Genomic DNA, 20,634 nt, shown 5'->3' with positions numbered 1-20,634 from the left:
GACTTGCTGAGGACATGGAGAAGCTGGAGGAGCTGTGGGACCAGTTGCTGTCTCATGCAGACAAGGTAATCTGGCAGATCAGTGACAATGTGTATGAGCTGGCCCCTCCCTACACTGAATTTCAGAGTGTAATAATACCTGTCCACGTGCCTACCAAATCTAATGCAAACTTCTCTGGTGGCCAGACCTAATCTAGTTCATATAGAGAAGGGTTTCCTAGAAATTGTAGTTCTAATTAAATTTATTAACACAGTATAAAACCATTGCATTTAGCAACAGTAGAACCATTAAAAAATTCTCATATAAGACCTTCAATATCAGAAAACAAAGCAAAATTTCTCTACCTAAAAGGGGCAAAGGTCAAGGAGACTAAACCCTCTGGCTTCTTCTTTATATCTATTTCCCCACAAGCTGGCCCCCTCCTCAGAACTCTGTCCAGTTTGAAAGCTATTTTCAGTTGAACTCTTTTTCCTCTGGAAAGTACAAATCAGTGTGTAAAATGTTAGATATGTCTTATATCATAGAGATAGATGTCAATTAGGTATAAGACTGTTGAGTAACATATAATTGAATTCCCCGTCAAGATAATACAAATTATTAAAATTAAGTTAACTCTAGATTCTATCACTTTTCAGTAATAATCCAACATACCATTCTGAAAAATAGTGGCAATTATATAGACAACAGATGTCCTAATAATGACAATGTCAATATTTTAATGGCAGGAAGTAAGAACAAGAATATGGATGCCTCCACTATCAGGCTAATGTACTGTGACTACAGGATTTAAGTACGTTTAAATTATGGGATTTATTTTTATACAATATGTTGTATTTAGTTGTAATTTTTCCTAACTATCCTGATATTGATGTTTGTTTTTGTAATAATTTTAAATATTGAAAATAATATTCAAAATATAAATGATAGTCCCCATGAGTCAAAGTTTTTGCAATGAAAACATTTTCACAGGATACATATTCAGAATGCACTGTGTGTGTGTGTGTGTGTGTGTGTGTATGTTTTAATAGCCATCTATGATGTAGAGGTAACTATCTCATAGGCCAACAAGCTTTTTCTGTACAGGGTCAGTTAATATTTTCAGCGTTGTTGGCCATATGGTTTCTGTCCCAACTCTTAGTTCTTTAATTCCAGTATAAATGGGCATATTATGTTAAATTAAACATTATTTATGAACACTAATAATATTGGAATTTCAGATAGCTTACATGTGTTATGAAATATTCTTTAAAATTTTCCCAACCATTAAAAAATGTAAATAATATTATTAGCTCACAGCATATATATTGGGCTAGATTTGGCTCCTCGGACATAGTTTACCCACCCCTGATCTATCATAATGGAAATCATTAACTAATTAATAAAACTAAAGAATTTGACTAAGAAGCTGCATATATTTAAGAAAATTTTCTCATGAAGGAATAAATTTTAAAAACTTGGGATTTTTAGAAATCCAATTTTATATTGTTAAGCACAATAACTGAAAACTAAAATCCACTGGGACACTCAAAATTGCAATGTTTTATTTTCATGGTTGTATCGAAAAGTACTACGTGCTGTGATGCTGAAAACTCTATTATTTTATTAATCTAAGAAAAATAAATTTTTGTATTTTTAATTTGTTTTTAAATCAGTCCAGGCCTTTCACAAATTAAAATCACTTCTTGGCTACATGGGGGCATGTCAAGAATAATTAAATAATCTCTCATCACATCATCACATCTAGTCATTGAGTATCTTGCTTTTTCTATCTTACGGGAAAATGGAAACCTAAACACTCTGCCAATGTGTTTCTTTCCCTAGTGTTTCAAAAGTTTACAAAGCCATCAGTTGCCATAGAAGCAAAAGAATATAAGTTGTAATACATAAAATATGTCCAAACATGATATGGATTATCAAATCAATCTAATGTATAAGAAAGCCCTTCACAACCCTGACAGTTGATTATGGCTTTTGTGTCCCATGAGAGATAAGTTTGGTATTCCATGAGGAAATATCATATTACCATATTGATTCCATTGTGTTTATATTCAGCAAGTGTTCCGGGCAATGTTATTAGAGACAATAATTTCAAGAAAAGGGAGTTTCAATCTTTTAGCAAAAATCAGACTAAAACTAAATCAAGATTAAAATTTTCTCTCCAGTGAACTTGGAATACAAATTAATACACATCCAGGGAAGAGTAACACTCTCTACTAAGCTCATATGAAATTTCCTTATCTACAGCCATGCATTTTAAAAGTATGTTTTTTTACAAAATTAAACAATATAATAGTAATAACAAGGTACAATATGAAGAAAATAATTTTTCCAAATAATTCAATTATTAGAAAACCATAAACAAAAAATATTTACATTATTTTATTTCCCCCAAAGCCATGTTTTGCCTAAGTTACTTTCACATTTTTTTTATCCTGAACTTTTTTGTTTTGCTTCTTAGTATTTTATTACTGAAATCTTTCCATGTTTATGAAATTGAATACTATAAATATTTACTGTCACCCACCTCTTGTTGTAACTGGAAACAAGGCACATAAAGATTGGTCCTCATCAAACAATGAAGAAAGTAATGAAAGGCCAGAGGATTTAAAAATAATGCATCAGAAAGTCAGAATCTTCAGAGAAACTTAAAGTTAGAGAGAGAGAATAAAACTATATTGATAAAATATAGCATTTCCGTGCATTCATTGGACTATTCATCTCATTCATTAAAAGTGAACCAAAAGTGAAGAAATGGTCAATAAAATACAAATTCCTTACTGTTATTCAGCAAGTGCTTTCTGTATGAATGAATTATTCTCAGTGAAGTATGTATGTTTTCACTATGAAATTTGATGTGTGTTCATCAGAAACTCTAAAGGAACAAGAAAAGGAGAATGAAAATTATCTTCAAAAGGATTTATACTACCAGAGATGAAAGTTACATAATTGCTAGTACAGTCTCCAAATAAATTTTGTTCATCAACCCCAATTATAAATATACCTATGGCACTGCATTCCTATCTATTGCATACTCTCTTTCTACAAGGGATTATGAAGTCACCACTCTTTTCTCTCCATAGAAAACTTGGTCACCAGCATGAATGCTTTCATTCTAATGCTTCTCGTGTATCATTGATCCTCTCTGAACTTCATTCTCTTGTTGTAAAATGGAGATAAGCACATCTACATCATCACACTTGGGGAGAATTAAGTGAGATTATGTACATTAAAATATTTTTCACCTGGAAAACATACAGAGTACATCATCTATTATTTTTATAATCTCCTGTAAATAATACCATTTCCACAATTTGCTTCACTACTCAACCACTATGATGGTGTGATTAAATAAGTGAGTGAAAGGACAGTCAAGCCCTTTTAAAGTATTTCATTATCAACAGTCTTGTTCATATGTTTTAATCCAATTTGGTAAAACCAGTCAGGGGATCTGGGACCACATCAAGAGTTCAGCAGTGTTGAAAGGCAGAGCCGGCAAGGAGAATCTTGCTGACCATGTAAAATGCCAGGCATTTTGCTAGAGATGTTCACATTTTTAATCTTTGGGGCAATACCAAATAGCAATATGAGGTCCATTTTAAAGGTGGAAAAAACACTCAAAGTTTAGGGTTCAGAGCACAGGGCACAATGTTTGGATAATGGTTCTGCCATTCCAACAACCCAGATAAAGAGACATTTTTCAATCTCTTAATCAACACCTATAAGAAAGGTTTCTTTGTTGATAACTTCCTAAGTGGAAAAATCAAACACAATGCCAAGTGTGGTTTTGAACAAAATCTGAGTGTTATCTAACAGGATTTTTTGGGGGGTATAGTAACTCTCAGTGAATGACTACATAGATGATTCAGTTAAAAAAAGAAAGAAAGAAAGAAAGAAAGAAAGAAAGAAAGATAGAAAGAAAGAAAGAGAGAGAGAGAGAGAGAGAGAGAGAAAGAAAGAAAGAAAGAAAGAAAGAAAGAAAGAAAGAAAGAAAGAAAGAAAGAAAGAAAAAGAAAGAAAGGAAAAAAAAAACGAGAAAGGAAGAAAGTAATTATTTCCAACCCAGAAGTTAATTCCTTCCCAAACCCTTTCCTTCGGCCATGTTCACCCAGCCTTAGGCTCGCTCATACATACAACAAAAGTTCCCCTCTTTGCTCCACATTCTGAGGCCACTTATCTTTCATCTCCTGTGGAATGAGTTACTTTTCAAAACAACATAGTCACTGTAATAAAATGACCATGGGGTTAGGTTAGCACAGAGCATTTCTGTGAAGAATAGACCTAATTTGTTCTTGTCTATTATATAACCAACATTCATTTCTGAAGCTTTAATTTTATATTTTAGATATGTAAGCAAAAATTTCAAAAAATTTACTTTGTCCTTATTTTTAAATTACCCTTATTCCTTTCTAATTGAAAAATGAGCAGACCACAGTGGTAAAAAGCATTTTCTTTTCTGATCTGTTTTCAGTATAGAAAGAGCTTGGTTCTTAAAAGAGCACAGGCTTTGAACTCAGGTCTGCAATGGCTACTCAATATCTGTATGATCTTGGGTAGGAATCTTAAACTTAAAAGCCCCAATTTCCTCATGGGAGTAATAATGACAACCTTGACTAACATTTTTCTGGGACAAGCAAATGGAATGCATATGTGAGAAAGTTCTATTTAAGTGGTAAAGCCCTTATTTTGACACTATTTCTGCTAATACTTGTCCTCATTCAGCCATTTTTCCATGGTACAAAAAATATTTCTAGAGTGCCTACTATGTATCAACTGTTACCCTAACTGTAATAAGTAATAACATCTATTAATACTTGTACAAAATTAGAAAAACAGAAAGCAATCATTGTCTTTCAGTTCTAACACATTTTATAGGGAGAGCCAACTGGGAGCCTGAAAATTAGCAAAGGATACAAAAAGGAGTACTTACAATATATTGAAGAAACAAAGAATATAAATATGTGTTATGACATAAAAGGGGATGAAAGTTTTGACAGCGTGAACAGCATGAAATGTGTTCAAAGAACTCCAGACTCATTCCATCCTGGTTATGGTGGTACCATATGGAACCCAATTATACTGGGCATTGGAAATCATGTTAAAAATATGGATTTTATTTTACCAGGAAATTGAGAGTCTTTACAATTTGGCAAATAATAATGATATGATCAGAAGTAGGACTTCCAGATGGTGGTGTGAATTGCTCAGGGAACTCTTTCCCCAGTGAAGTAACCATTTAATTGATGAACATTATAAATAAGACTTAAAAAAACAAAACAAAACCAGAGCTGCATCTGGAAATTTTAAATGAAGAAATATTCATTTAAATAAATCAAATAACTCCTAACAAGAACAGTGAGAACCTGTGGCATCTTAGTTACAACTTATCCTGTTGCTTTTCCTTGATCAATGGAATGGAAGCTCTCTATTCCAGACAGCTGTGGCCAAGAAGAGGGGCCTCCCTCTCCCCACACTCCTAGTCTAGGACAACAACTTGACCTCGAGGTGGGCTGCTGCCATCTCTCATTCCCTCATCCTCTGTTGCGCAAACTCTTCCAGGCAGACAGAGCTAGGAGGGCTAGGGCTTGCTGGCCCCACCCCGCCCCCACCCAGAGGGCAGGAACTCTACCCCAGATGTGGGTAGGCCAAGAAGACTAGGCCTCACTTGCCCCACCTCAGCTCACTCAGACAGTAGAGGATCCATGCGGGAGGGACAAGCTGAAATAACCAGGGGCTACCTTCCTGACCAGTACTCTCCCCTGGAAGAGCAGGTACCTTTGGGAAAAGAGCAGGCCTGCGACCCCAGCCCCAGCTCCCATGCAGTGCAGGAATGCAAGTCCTGCCCAAGGGGTGTGGGTTAGGCAGCCAATAAATCAGAAGGCTCTGAAGTTCTCTATTTCTCAAAGGAAACAGACTTCACTTGGAACAAACTGTGGGAAAGATCATGGTGTTGTCACAAACATTGATGACTTTGGTGGCAAGCAGTTGAGAGAGAACTGGTAACTTCATGATACTCGGAGCAATAAGCAACATGGTAGACCAGCGGAAAGTTAAAGAAAAACAGAAAAAGAGTTAGCTAAGAGGAGCCCTGATTGGGTATAGCAAGCCTCAAGGGCAGGCAATAGCCTCTCCTTCCTACTAAGGAGTTGGACATTAATTGGATGAGACAGTGCAGCAACTTATGCCCAAGGGCATTGTCAAAAATAGTAATCAGTTTGCAATTACTAGAAATGAACAGTTAGAAATTGTATTGGGGATCCTCAAAACTGCCCTCAGTTCCACAATTCACTAGGACAACGCAGAGGACTCAGCATACGGTGTACTTAGTGCTTTGATTTATTGCAATAAAAGATGACAAAGTAAAATCAGCAAAGGCAAAAGGTGAATGAGGTGAGGGGCAGAGGAAACCAGGAGCAAGCTTCCAAGGGTCCCTTCCCAGTGGAGTCACACAGGATGCATAAATCCTCCAGCCACATGTTTACATAACACGTGAGGAGATGTCTAGGGGAGAATCTCATTAGAGACTCTGGTTTTTATTGGAGTCCGGTCACCCGCACACTCTGCCTAGCATGTACAAAAATTCCAGAGCCCCAAAAGCAAAGCAGGAGCTCAGCATAAACCACATTCTTTGTGCAACCAGATTAGGCACAGTGAGCTATTCTGACCAGTTTTACTAATGGCAGAAGTTCCTGGGTGTGAATCACATCACAATAAAGCTGTTAAAAAATAATGATGTCATCAGCTGAGCTTCTGAAAGGTTACTGCAAACTTAAGTAGGGAGGACTAGCATGGAGAAAAAATGAACACAGAAAATAGAGTTAGAGGGTTTCTACTTTAATGTAATCAGTACTTGAAGGGCAGGGGAAGATTAAACCATCACTTCTGAGCAATAAGTGTTCATACTTGATATGGCCTAAACCTTCATTCACAATCATCTTTCCCATCACTCCTCTTCACATTTTCTATAATGCAGCTACTATAGCTAAGTAGTCAACAGGTTAAAAACCCATCACCAGCTCTGGCCAGATAGCTCAGTTGGTTGGAACATCATATGGATTTGCAGAGGTTGCTGGTTTGATCCCTGGGCAGGGCACATAAAGGAACAGATTGATGTTTCTCTCACCTTCTCTTTCTCTCTCTCTCTTACCCTTCCTCTCTCTCTAAAATCAATAAATTTTTAAAATATCAACAAGTATGAAACAGGATAAGCTAGATTGTGTTACTGCAGTAGTATACAGACTTGAGCTTGCATAACAATATCCTGGAGGGATTTTTAATATAGAGATTTCTGGGCTTCACCCTCAGTTTCTGACTCAGTATTCTGGGGTGGGGCCTGAGAATTGGTGTTTCTTAGTCCGGGAAGCATATTTTGAGAACATGTGCTGTTTTAACAAACATGCCCCCAAATTCCTGTGGTTTATCACAACAGAAGATCATTTGTCACCCATGCTACTTGTCCATCACGGACCATCTGGCATTGCATGAGGTGGAGGTCTCTACTCCACACAGTCGATCAGGGACCCAGGCTGGGCTCCGTCTCTGGCTGCACCATCTAACCTCGCCATGTCATCAGTTGCCAAAGCAGGAGAAGAGACCCATGGGGATCTCACAGCCAGTCCTTCATTTTCAGCTAGAAGTTAAGTGACTGACACACATCATGTCTGTTTAGGGCCTACTGGCCAGAACTAACCATAGGGCCTCTGAAGTCCGCAGTATGCACAGAATGAGAGGGAGATTGGATATTAGTGAACTGCAGTTCTCTAGTGTTAGAATTAAATGTTTAGAGTAATTAGCTTTAGCTAATTAAACTCTGTTTTATGGAACACAAAATAATTTACTTATACAAAACTGCTGACTTTCAAAGTTTACTGTGGCTGATTAGAATATAGTTCTATTATATATGTATATATGCTATATATAACTATAAAATGTATAGTTATGATATATAATAATTATCATACTATATTGTAATTATGTATACTATAAATATATAGTTATATAATATATACATATATGCACACATATGTATACTATATATACATATATAACATAAATATATATGATATACAATATAAATATACATTCACAATAAAAACAAATACTGATATAGTGAAAATATATCATAATAAAAATAATAGTAATTTTATTTTAAAATTAATTTCAAAATTGTGTCTGGTAAAATATATACCATCTATATACCATACCCTCAAATAATGATAAAAATTCTTTATTCTCTTACTATTATTAATCTATTATTTTATTATTATTAATAAAATCGTGTGCACTCTTATTTCTTTATCAAAAGTGATATTATTAAATTATTATTTATCTATATCTTAAAACTTCTTTAAGAAATACAAGATGAAGTCAGGTAGCCAGCAAACTTAGTGATTGGTTATGAGCACAGACCTTGTAGTGAAGTTCACTGAGCTTGAATCCCAACTCTGTAATCTTGGGTTAGTTACTTAACTCCCTGTGTCTCACTTTTCTCATTTTGAAATAGAGCTAATAATAGTACCTACCTCTTACATTGTTTTAAAAATTAAATGAATTAAAATTTATAAAGCACATAGAACAGTGCTTGTTTCATTGTAAATGTTACGTGTGTTTGTTAAAGAAAATAAAATTTTCCAGTACAGTGGTTGGCTGTTTAGTCTGGAGTAGCCTCTGGATTCTCAAAGTACTGCTGATGTAGTAGACATGCAGTCATGTCACATCACTTCACTAGAAACAGACATTTCATGGAGGTTATTAAAGCTTGAAAATTTTTTGCAATGTTAGTAAACAGAATAAAATGATTAAATTATGTTAAACAATCTCAATATCTGAGAAAGAGCTTAAGAAAATACCAGTCGACTCCAGTTCCTCTCACCTAAATAGAAGGAACATGGTGCGCAACTTTCTCTCCTCCCAGAGAATGGAGACATAGAATTGTAACCCTCTCTGAGCAGGTTCCTTAGAGTGGAGACTGAAGGAAGAGTCTCTGGATATTGAATCCCAGGAGTCCACCCAGCTAAGAGCTGAGAGAGATTCCCGAGTCCAATTAGCCAAGAAGCTATGCGGTGGGAGTTTGCGAGGAATAGACAGACTCAAGAGCCAAAAAATGAATCTAAGAATAACAAATTAAGGTTAAAAGAAAGGTCTGGGTCAATTGCCTATAATTTTATTGTTGTCCAAAACTTGCTTTTACGTGCCAACAGCTATTAAACGAGGAGGCAGAGCTGGTCATTTGTTCACTCAGCAAGCATTTAGACCTATCTTGTGTCTTGCTCTGAACACTGCCCTGGAGCTGAAATGGGATGTGGAGCCCTCAGACACACCGATGTATTGTTAAAAAGAAAAAGAACCTCTGAGACTTAGGAGGAACTCCAGGGATCTCTAACATGATTGCTGTTGTTTTTAAAAGGAAGTGAAAAAGGATACCAAATATTTCTTGCATGATGTCCCAGAAAAAAAAAAAAATTCATACACCTAGTTTGAAAAGGAAAAAAAAAAAAAAGATTAAATCAGCTGTGGGAATAAAGCTCTTTTGACCTGGTGACTTATCTAAGCAAAAAGTCACTTCCCTTGGTGGTAGTTGAGATGGCTTGTTTGTACTCACTTGATCCCTAGACTCTTTACCCTGCCCCCAACGCTCATTTGCCTGAAAATAGTTAAAAGGCAAAGCAGTAAATCAGGAAGTCTGCAAACACAGCAGGGTTCAGTTTACAGTACAGCAGGGTTAGGGTTGAAAACTGAAGTCATCTAATTTCATTTTCAAAGGCGAACATCTAATGCAGGATTATCATTAATGACAGACAGCGTGGTGTCAAAGGGTTGTGTCAAGTTCCAGACCTTTTCATGCTTTAAATTCCTATGTTTAATCAAAGGTTAACCAAATCATTGCTGGTAGCAAACTGCTGCTTCAAGGTACGGTGGGTGGCCTGTCTTTGCCACTGAATCAGCCTTCGCTGATAAGAAGACTATACTTAGAGTTCATATATTCACATTCCTAGGCATTTACCACTTTACAAAACCTGAAACAACCAGCCCTTGAGAAATTGGGGCTGGAGAGACTGTGCCATTTTATCGTTAACTGGGGACTAATTTAATTATTTTAATATATGTTTATTGATTTAAGTAACTTATATGGTCAAACAAACAAATGTGTCCAACACTTTTTTTTTTTTTTTTTTTGCTTCATTTGCAGGTCTTACTTTATACCCTTCTCCAAGCTACCGATAAATTTAAGGCGCTTCCAATTAAGCTCTTTGCTGGGCCTCCACACTCCAGGGACTTTTTCAAGAAGTGTCTGCAGGTGAGTCTCAGTTGATAGCCGGGAGGGGGAGGAAGCCAGGGCTGGTTTTCCCATTAGGATTGGCTGGTACGCCAGGAATGCAGGAGTTTGAATTACTTGAAGTGGTAAGAACAAAGGAAGATGAAATCTTTCTAAATGCATAGCTGCAGGCTTTAAAACTTTATATAGGTAGAAAGGCCATCAAAAGTGGCTATCAAACTTGAGAATGTATAAGAATCACCTGGCTGCTTGTTGAAAATGTAGATCCCAGTGTTCAATCTTGCCGTTTTATTTAATCTACCCCTTCATTTACATATGCAGATTGGGTAAGGAGGTAGAGCCAGGTGCCCCTGCTGGTCAACAGAACTGGGAGTAGAATCCTGATGAGGGTAAGTGCTCAGAGCTGAAAGCAACAAGAATTCCTTAATCCAGACAGACACATAAACTGATTATTCAATTCATTGTGATAACTATCATACCAGCAGGATAAATGAAAGGCTTCGGGACTATAGGCCAGAGAAACTGCTGGCCACAGCCAAGGGTTGTTGAGGGTGGACTTGAAAAGTAGGGGTTTGCCCTGGCTGGTTGGCTCAGTGGTAGAGCGTCGGCCTGGCGTGTAGAAGTCCCGGGTTCGATTCTCGGCCAGGGCACACAGGAGAAGCGCCCATTTGCTTCTCCACCCCTCCCCCTCTCCTTCCTCTCTGTCTCTCTCTTCCCCTCCCGCAGCGAGGCTCCATTGGAGCAAAGATGTCCCGGGCTCTGGGGATGGCTCCTTGGCCTCTGCCCCAGGCGCTAGAGTGGCTCTGGTCAGGGCAGAGCGACACCCTGGAGGGGCAGAGCATCGCCCCCTGGTGGGCAGAGCGTCGCCCCCTGGTGGGCGTGCCGGGTGGATCCCGGTTGGGCGCATGCGGGAGTCTGTCTGACTGTCTCTCCCGGTTTTCTAGCTTCAGAAAAACACACACACACACACACAAAGAAAAGTAGGGGTTCACCAAAGTGCACCAAGTGCCGTCTGGACAAGATAGTAAGAGCAATAATGCAAAACCAGGGATGCGTTCAAGAGTTTGGTGTGGGTCTGGAGATCCAGCATATTTTGCGTGGGCCTGCAATACACGTGCGCTGTAGGTGTCGGGGCTGGGTTGCAGGCCTGGGGAATCAGCTGGAAAAGTATAATAATTTGGAAATAGTCCATGAAGAACCTTGGATGCCATTCTAAGGAGTCATCACTGCATCCTGTAGGTGAGTAGTTCTCCACTTTAGCATGCATGAGAATCACTTGAATGGCTCTTTAAAACACAGCTTGCTGGGCCACGGCTGCAGAGTTTCTGATTAAGCAGGCCTGCTGTGGGGTGACAGAATGTCCATTTCTAACAAGTCCCCAGGCGGTGCCAATGCTGCTGGGCAGGGGATCACACTTTGTAAACTACGGCTCTTCGTAATAGAGAGCCAGAAGCAGTTCAAAAAAATAATAAAGAACATTATAGCATTTCAACTGGATTTTAATTTAAATTAAAATCCCAGGTGGGATGAAGAAATTAGGGTGTGCTGGTTGCAGGGAAATAAAGCCACGTCGTCCATTGATTCCCGTTTACTATGCACAGTGTTCTGTGCTAAGAGCTAAATTTCTAGCTTTCGTTTAATGATACAATTATCCAGTCTCAAGCATAAGGCTTTGAGTCTGCTGAATGTTAGTTAGAGCTGCAGCTAAAAGCCTCAGGAGAGGAAGAGAGACACCGTGGTGCTGCTTTGGTGCAGGGGCCCGTCGGCTGCTGGTGTGGTGGACGCAGTTTCAGCTCAGCGGGCTCTTCACTAGCCATGGAGAGGAACACAGGTCCCCCTCGACCTCTTCTAGGCTCCTGTGGTTTTCTGAGTCGGCAACATTAGCAGCCTCAATCAGATCTCACCTTCCAGACGTAAAGGCCAGTCACTTAGACACAGCTTAAAACCTGAGCTCCTCATCCCAGCCTTCCAAGGCCTCCCTCTAGACCACTTTAATTTCCACAACCTTTAAACATCCACCATTTGTTCTTGAGATCCTGGTTATTTTATGAGATCTCATGATAGCCATGTTTACTTCACCTTTGTACCATTTCTCATACCAGTAATGCCTTTCTTCTTTTTTGTTAAGACAAATCCTACCCATATGTTGGGGAAACAGCTGCGTTCGGCTTGCTCGCTGGTTTCCTGGCTGCAAGCACTCTGCTTGATTAGTGTGTGAGCATGTGGCAGTGCCATGTGTGAATAGTCTGTGTAAGGCTATGGGTGCTTGTGCTCAGGGTGGATTACAGATGGCAGGTTGCCTGACCACCTGCTACTGTGAGGGGCCATTTTTGCTGCTTATTTGCCTGAGAAGCGATTTTCCCCTGCCCGTTTGCTTGTCCACCATTGCGAGAATCTATTACATGGTAATGGCCCAAAGCTTTCCAGCCCCACAGTTTCTCTACTGTCTGCCCGAATTCAATGTGGACCTGCCTGGCCTCGGTCAATGGCATCACACCTGGCGTAGTAGGCAGGATTCGGATCAGCTCAGTATGGAGCCTCTGCCACCTTTAGAGAGTGTGATAGAGCAGTGGTCGTTGTTCTCCAGCATACGGTTCCCTGTGGTTGTCCCTTCGAGTGCTGTGGGCTGAGTGTTTTATACAGCCCTGCGAGAAGAAATCAAGAGCTCTGTGCGAGAGGCGGCCTGAGGTCAAGAGCTCCAGGATGAGCTGAAGACTGAGCGCTGACAGGGGCATAAACTGGAATAGTCACTGGAGATTGCAGATGGCAGATTACAGACTGCCTGCTCGCAACTGTGAGGGGCCATTTTTGCTGTTTGTTTGCCTGAGGAGTGGTTTTCTCTGCCTGTTTGCTCATCTGCCATTGTGAGACTCTATTAAATTGAAACAGCCCCATGCTTTCCGGATCTGCAGTCCTTCTACCGTCTGCCCGAATCCAATGTGGACCCACCTGGCCTCGGCCACCGGCGTTACACCATCCTTCAAAGCCCAGCTCAGAATCTTCCGTCTTAACTCTCCCTCTATTTTTCTAGCCTGCACTGATCCTGCAAATTGCAAAAATCTGTAATTGCAATTGACTTATAACTCACAATTTATCCCTTAACTCTGCATATTTCTGATTCTGCTCAATGTTTCTTCATCAGTCTTAGTTTCTCAGCCAGACTGCTGACTCCTTAAAGCCACCTTCTATGCTATCCAGGAAATTAGCAAGGTGCTCTGCACAGAATAAGGGAATTAGATTCTCAAGTGCTGATTCATAATATCAATCCATGTCAGTGAAAGCAAGTGCAAACAAACCTGAATCAAACAAGTGCTTTTAGAAGCACAGTCAGATGTAACAAATTACCTAAAATTAAAAAGCAAAGTAACTTAAACACATCAAATGGACATTCCATTTGCCTATTCTTACTGTGTTTGGTCTATACATCTCTACAGTGTGTCCATAAAGTCATGGTGCAATTTTGACTGATCACAGGAAAGCAACAAAAGATAATAGAAATGTGAAATCTGCACCAAATAAAAGGAAAACCCTCTCAGTTTCCATAGGATGATGTGGCAGCATGTGCACATGCACAGATGATGACGTAACACCGTGTATACAGCAGAGCAGCCTATGGTCATGCCAGTCGAGAGAGATGTGGACAGTACAGAGGAAAGTTCAGTGTGTTCTGTGGCTCGCTAAATTCGAATCCGTGGCCAAAGTGCAATGTGAATATCGGTGCGTTTATAACGAAGTGCCACCACATAGGAATAACATTGCTTGGTGGGATAAGCAGTTGAAGGAAACCAGCAGTTTGGTGGAGAAACCCCGTTCTGGTAGGCCATCAGTCAGTGACGAGTCTGTAGAGGCTATACGGGATAGCTACCTAAGGAGCCCTAAAAAATCCGTGCGTGAGCCCACATCGAGCTGCACTGAATAGGTATGAAACTGGAGAGTTTTCCTTTTATTTGGTGCAGATTTCACATTTCTATCATATTTTGTTGCTTTCCTGTGACTGGTCAAAACTGCACCATAACTTTACAGACACACTGTATTTTGTTTGCTTGTTCCAAATTTTGCAGGCATTGCCTTTCCTTTTTCTTTCTTTTTTTTTTTTACTTTTGATAATTTTAAGCTTCTGAATTACAAACCCCCTAGCCAAGGGAAGAGGCAGGATTAGTATAGATACAGAATTTTGAAACTCCAGGTTCCAGGAAAGTCCCTTCTGCACTCCCACCTTAACCTTCCTCCCTGTGTGTCTGGGACCAGCTCCAACTTGGCTTGGCTCCTGGATTACATGGCTCCAGGACCTCCCTCTTCCTGACAGACCCCCACACTCTCCCAGATACAACAGCATCATTTCGTAGATGCAGATCATTCCCAGATCTACCTTTCTAAGCCAGCTTTACTACTCCTTCTGTACAGACGTACACTTTAAGCTTTCAGAAGTTTTGCCCACATTTTTCACAGCCTGCAAATCTATCATCATATAGATAAACATAACGCATGCTATTTCCCCCAAGCCCAGGCTCCCATCTTGCTTGTCTTCATGTGTAGTATAAGCTTCACACCTCTGCCATTCTCACAGGCACTCAACTGCGGCTGCTTGTTAAGCATTCCTCTTGGTTCAGTTTTGTCTCCTATACTTTGTCCGCAGTATTTACAACATGTGCACATTTACCAAGAATGGTGAAATCCATGCCATGCTAATCTCATGGAGCAGTTATGATAACTGGCCTCCTTTTTCCTTTGTTCATTTAATTTAGGTTGCTTTTTCTGTCCACACTATATGTGGTTGTCAAAGATTCTAACATACTTAATTTACACACACACACACCATTTCTCTACAAATATTGTACTTTATTTTAATTGAGAGAGAAACATCAATTTGTTGTTCCACTTATTTATGCATTCATTGGTTGATTTTATATGTGCCCTAATGGTCGAACCCACAACTAACCAAAGTTTGTTGATTTTGACACTCTAACCAACTGAGCTTCCTGGCTAGGATCAGAATGTTATAAACTCTTAAAACATGAGTGACTTCAAAGTTGGTCACGTGTGTATCCTCATTTGTACTCTGTCATCTCCCTACTGACTCCTGGAATCAAGACAGACATTGGCTTACCATCAGCCCTTTCTCTTTAATTAGCTCTGTACCTTCTTTTATAACATCCTGAAATCTGGTACAATCTTTTTTTTTTCTTGAGTTAGAAATTATTTTAGGGCTCCTTGTCCTTTAAAAATCAAGAATTTACTAATGTAGCTTTCTTACAACACCCATCTTAAAGGGATCAGGGGACACGCTAATCTACAACTTTCCATTAACAGTTAACCTAGATTAACAGTGCATTCATATAGTTGAATCTTTAGATTCTGTTGGGGGATGAAAATAATCATAGACCCAACAACCTAAAAACTTGGAAGAAATACCTTGAAACAATGGGAGATTAGATAGTGGCAAAATTAGTTTTTCTCCTACTTCTTTTTGTCTCCTAGCATCTATCATGGTCTTTGATGTATGATAAGTACTAAGTAGATATTTGTGGAATGAGTTAATTAACATGAAAATAATGCATAAAAGGTAGTAGCATATGGAGGTGTTCCTATTGGTTCCATAGTATGCTCTGTTCTCAGTAAAATATGTTATAGTTTAATGTCTATGTTTTGAAAACAACATTGAAGGTGTAGTAAAATATAACATGTGTAAACTACATTTTAATAATCTTGTTAATTCATGTTTCATTTTAGAGGAATAGAATTTCAGATTTATTGCCCAGAGTCTTGTCAAAAGGGTGGTATTGATTACAATGTTTTATTTATGCTTTGGAATCTCTCTAAGGTTTAAATTCAGCTTGAAAGCAGGGTCATGAATCTGTTCTTGAGTAAGTCCAACACAAAGTTGCTATAATCAGATAACTTTAGTATTCACATTAAAAATAAAATAACATTGAAGTCATTTTAGGTAGACAGTTTGCAATGGCTCCCCTGGGTCCTCTTAAATAATTTTACATTCTGAGACATCTGAAACTTTGATTGATGCATTGATAAATGTGTTCTTCTGTTTTAGATAACGAAGAAACCATTGACTAAAATTAAAGCCAAGTTTTGCCTTTAAAATATCCTCCAGTGAATGTCAAACTATATCAAAGCCTAATTTACATTGTGAGGTTCATCACAAATATTGTCCTAACCATAAATCCCAACTTTAAGTTCAGATCTTATAATGACAACTCTGCTTTCAAACAGTTATATTGTTGGCGAGATCTCTCTGAAGACTGACTTCAGGGATTACAAGGTCATCCTTGGTTCCAGCGAATTTCATAAACCTGTGAATAAGAAGCCTGCTTTGCCCCCCAGGGTTTTAAGTGTCATGATAAGGAATGGAATATGTCAATAACCTGCTCTGCAGGTTTCCTGTCTTAGATATCTGGATCTGGTCACATCTCAGGTAATAATTTTGCCTCATAATTATTTAAGGTAAATCATTTGGAAACATGGATGGCCTCAGAGACACTAAAATAATATTTAATTACTTATAAATCAAATAAATTCATTAATTTCAGTCTATTTTAATAGACTGAAACCCAGGATAACCAACCAAAGACAGTTGATTTTGAGCACTTCCTCAATTGTTCATGTTATTATTAATGGTTGATTCTTTACCTCAAATGATTTTTTTCATAAGTGAACATCAAGTGTAATCCAGAGTGTAGTAATGAAATATACAAAATCTTTCTCTGCATCAGTTCTCTGATTGACAAACTAAGTTTCTCTCTCACTACAAACGCCATTGTTCCTGTGGATAACAGGTTCCATGGCGACTCGAATGCTGTCCTCCTCTGAGCCAGCAGGTGCAGCTGACTCAGCCTTACCTTTGTGGTCCTCGCACGGGCTTGGTTCTCCTTGCTTCCAAGCCCTCTGCTTCAGTGCCTTTCCTTTCACTTTCCCTAAAGTCGAACAACCTTTCTGACAGTCTCAGCTCCACGGTACCACTCACTTTATTTTGAATTTCCTGACCCCTTTAGCTATTTGTATTATTCTTTACTTCACGTGTCACTGGCCCACCTCTCATTCTCCAGAAGGCATAAACAAGGGGTTTTCTCCTTGGTAGTACATCCAGAGCCAACTGCGGTGCGCAGTGTATAGTAGATGCTTCCCACATGCTTGACGGGTAAAGGGACATCAAAGCAATTTGGGAGAACCTCTCAATAGAGCTGTCTTGTCCCCTCATGAACTCTTTCTCTTTGTTAACCCTCCAAATCAACTGTTTGTTGAAAACAAACTGAAAAATAAATTATTATTGTTAAATCCTCCACTCTCCTTTCAGACCAGCATTTGCCATAGGAACTTTCTGGAATTATATTGCCCAAGTGCCGGCATATGGGATGAAAGAAAAATTCAGGAAAATGGCTCATCCTCAGGTTGATGATTCAGGATTAGTCTTATTGATTAACAATCATAATTGATTATGTAGTTCTGGTGTAATATAAAAAGAGATTTTTAGCTTAGACACATAGCTTGAAATAAATTATTCTATTTATAAAATTGTGAAAACAGAGAGTTGGGAAATAGTGCCCGCTTGGTGCTACGTGTTAGATTTTTCTAGCTAAGTTATTTCTGAAATATCTAATTAGGTAGAACTCTAGTTACTTTTCGGGAAGCCTGATATTATTGTATCTTAGACTTGGTAGCAAAGCAGAAGCAGACTGTTGAATTAAATGGAGCTGAAACTAAAGGCTTCCTGCACGACACCTGTTAATCACTGAAATAAAAGGCCAATTCAAAGAAGTAACACAACACTGTTAGTCATCAAAAACTGCTTGAGTTACCACAAATTCACTTATGACTCTCTTGGGAGCCTCAGTGCTGTGAAAGCCATAGAATTAGAGACTCCCCCCCCAATTCTGCTCAGGAGAGAATGCAAACATTTCACTCAAATGGCACTTGTTTGTCAAATGAGCAAGGGCAGGGAAATTGATGAGGGCACTAATTATTTTTGAAAGAGCCAGAGAGGAGTGGAGAACATTCAAAGACTTCATAATGAAGCAAGAAGCCAGGGAATGGTTTCCCCCAAACTTTAAAAACCTTCATATCCACAGACAGCAGGGCTGGTGAGCAGGACAGGACTTTCTCAATTAGAAACAGGTCTCTTCTATTATTGCAACCCTGATATTTCCCTTGTAGATTATGACAGTTTGAGTACAATTTTTTTTTTAATTGTGAATTTTTTCTTTCCAACACTGAATACCTTTTGTTTCCCTGGGTTTTATGAAAAAAAGTAATTTTTTTTCTTCGAAATACCAGAAAGGAATACCATGATAGTTCAAGTAGTGAAGCTTTTCAGAGAAAGGTTCAGCTACTCCCTATTTAAGCTAACTATGCAAATGAGCAATCCTGGCTCTAAGAGTAATTATACTGGATTTAAACAAGGCCTAGTGAAATTGAGTTATAAGCAGCAGATAGTGCCTGAATCAACGTTACCAGTTAAAAGTTAAGGAAGTGGGTAAAGGGGTAGTAAATGTTGATAGAAGGAGACTTGATTTGGGATGGTGAACACACAATACAATATACAGATGATGTATTGTGGAATCATAAACCTGAAACCTCTATAATTTTATTAAGCAATGTCACCCCAATAAACTCAATAAAAAAAAAGACAACACAGACTAAAATCTCAAAATTCTTGGGAAATCAAGGAACATGACTAGTGTTTAGGGTGGAAAATACTTAAATGTGTGCTGGAGTAGGATGAGCTATTTGATATCCATAAAATCATACCAGTGAGTTAACAAATTTTTTTTAATTATAATTTACTGTTTACAGAGCATTGTTATAGGTTCTATGACAACTTATATTTCTCCTCAAATTCCTTAGGGTAATTCAGTAGTGTCATAAGAATATATTTAGTTTAAGACATAGAAAGAGATGTCATGTGAAAGTGAGAAGAACATTGGAAATCCAATTCTCCATATTGAGGTTGTGAAGAAAATTTATGGTAATTGTACATGCACAGTTGCTTGCTTTGACTAGTTGTAGAAACATTCCCACCCATTGAACTATGCTTTTCTGCTTTTGAATGACCCTAAAGTCTTTTGTTATTGATTTAATAGGGAACATAAGAAATTCTGAAAAATCCTCTTTTTCTATTATTTACCTACTGCAGGGGTCGGGAACCTTTTTGGCTGAGAGAGCCATGAACGCCACATATTTTAAAATGTAATTCCGTGAGAGCCATACAACGACCTGTGTAGTTACACATTATCCAATAAAAATTTGGTGTTGTCCCAGAGGACAGCTGTGGTTGCCTCCAGCCACCCGCAGCCATGAACATGAGTGGTAGAAAATGAATGGATTGTAATACATGAGAATGTTTTATATTTTTAACGTTATTTTTTTAATTAAAGATTTGTCTGTGAGCCAGATGCAGCCATCAAAAGAGCCACATCTGGCTCACGAGCCATAGGTTCTCTACCCCTGACCTACTGTGTCACCTCTTGACTATCATGACCCTCCCAGAAGGTGTGATTGATATAAGAATCTGTTTAGCACAGTGGCCATAAGTTTTTATCTCCTATAAAATGTTTAAACTACTTTAAGAACTCAGGCAGAGCTGGAGGTATCCAAGTGAAAGGTAAAGTTTAGTTACTAAAATAAACTACCATGAAGAGTTAGGGTTGGATGACCTCAATCTGAACTACAGAAATATCTTGGAAACATACAGGACAGAGGGGACATGTTCTTCCTAGAGGCGTGCCAAAGCTCACTCTAGGCCAATACATTTTCTCAGTGATCTCCCACAACTAGGACTGTGGCTTAATAAAATGCAGCCATATCGTGCCTCAGTTCTGAAACTGAGTTTAAATCGTGGGTGCCACCTGAACATACAGATGCAACTGAAAGCCTTGTCCACTCTCTGCCTACCAGCTGTGCCAGTGCAGCTCACTCTGCCCAAGGATGCCCTGATCTATGTTCAGACATGTAGTGAAAGCCAGGAGACTGTTTCCCAGGCAGGACACGCTATTCAAGGGACTTGTAAATCTTCTGAGGTTATTCAATTTCACAACCACTAGGTCTAGATTACAGGAAATTTTATCTAAACTAGGACAGAAAATCTACAGTTGAAGCAATCCAAATAGATTCCCGGATAAGGAAAGTCACTCAAATCTTTAAACAGGATTTTTGTTTGTTTGTTTGTTTGCTTGTTTGCTTGCTTATTAGAGAATTGCTAGACCAGCCACGCCTACGTCCATGGAACAACAGGGTGCATGCACCCACTACTCAGGCATATTCTCCACATTTCTATTATTTTACATGTCTTGACTCTGTTAACATGTGTACTCAAGAGTTAATTATGTGTGTTGTGCTCCTTTTTTTTGTTC

This window comes from Saccopteryx leptura, chromosome 3 (genome assembly GCF_036850995.1).
Source record: "Saccopteryx leptura isolate mSacLep1 chromosome 3, mSacLep1_pri_phased_curated, whole genome shotgun sequence".
Classification (NCBI taxonomy): Eukaryota; Metazoa; Chordata; class Mammalia; order Chiroptera; family Emballonuridae; genus Saccopteryx; species Saccopteryx leptura.
The sequence above is the reverse complement of the archived record's forward strand: the minus strand, read 5'-3'. Positions refer to the sequence as shown.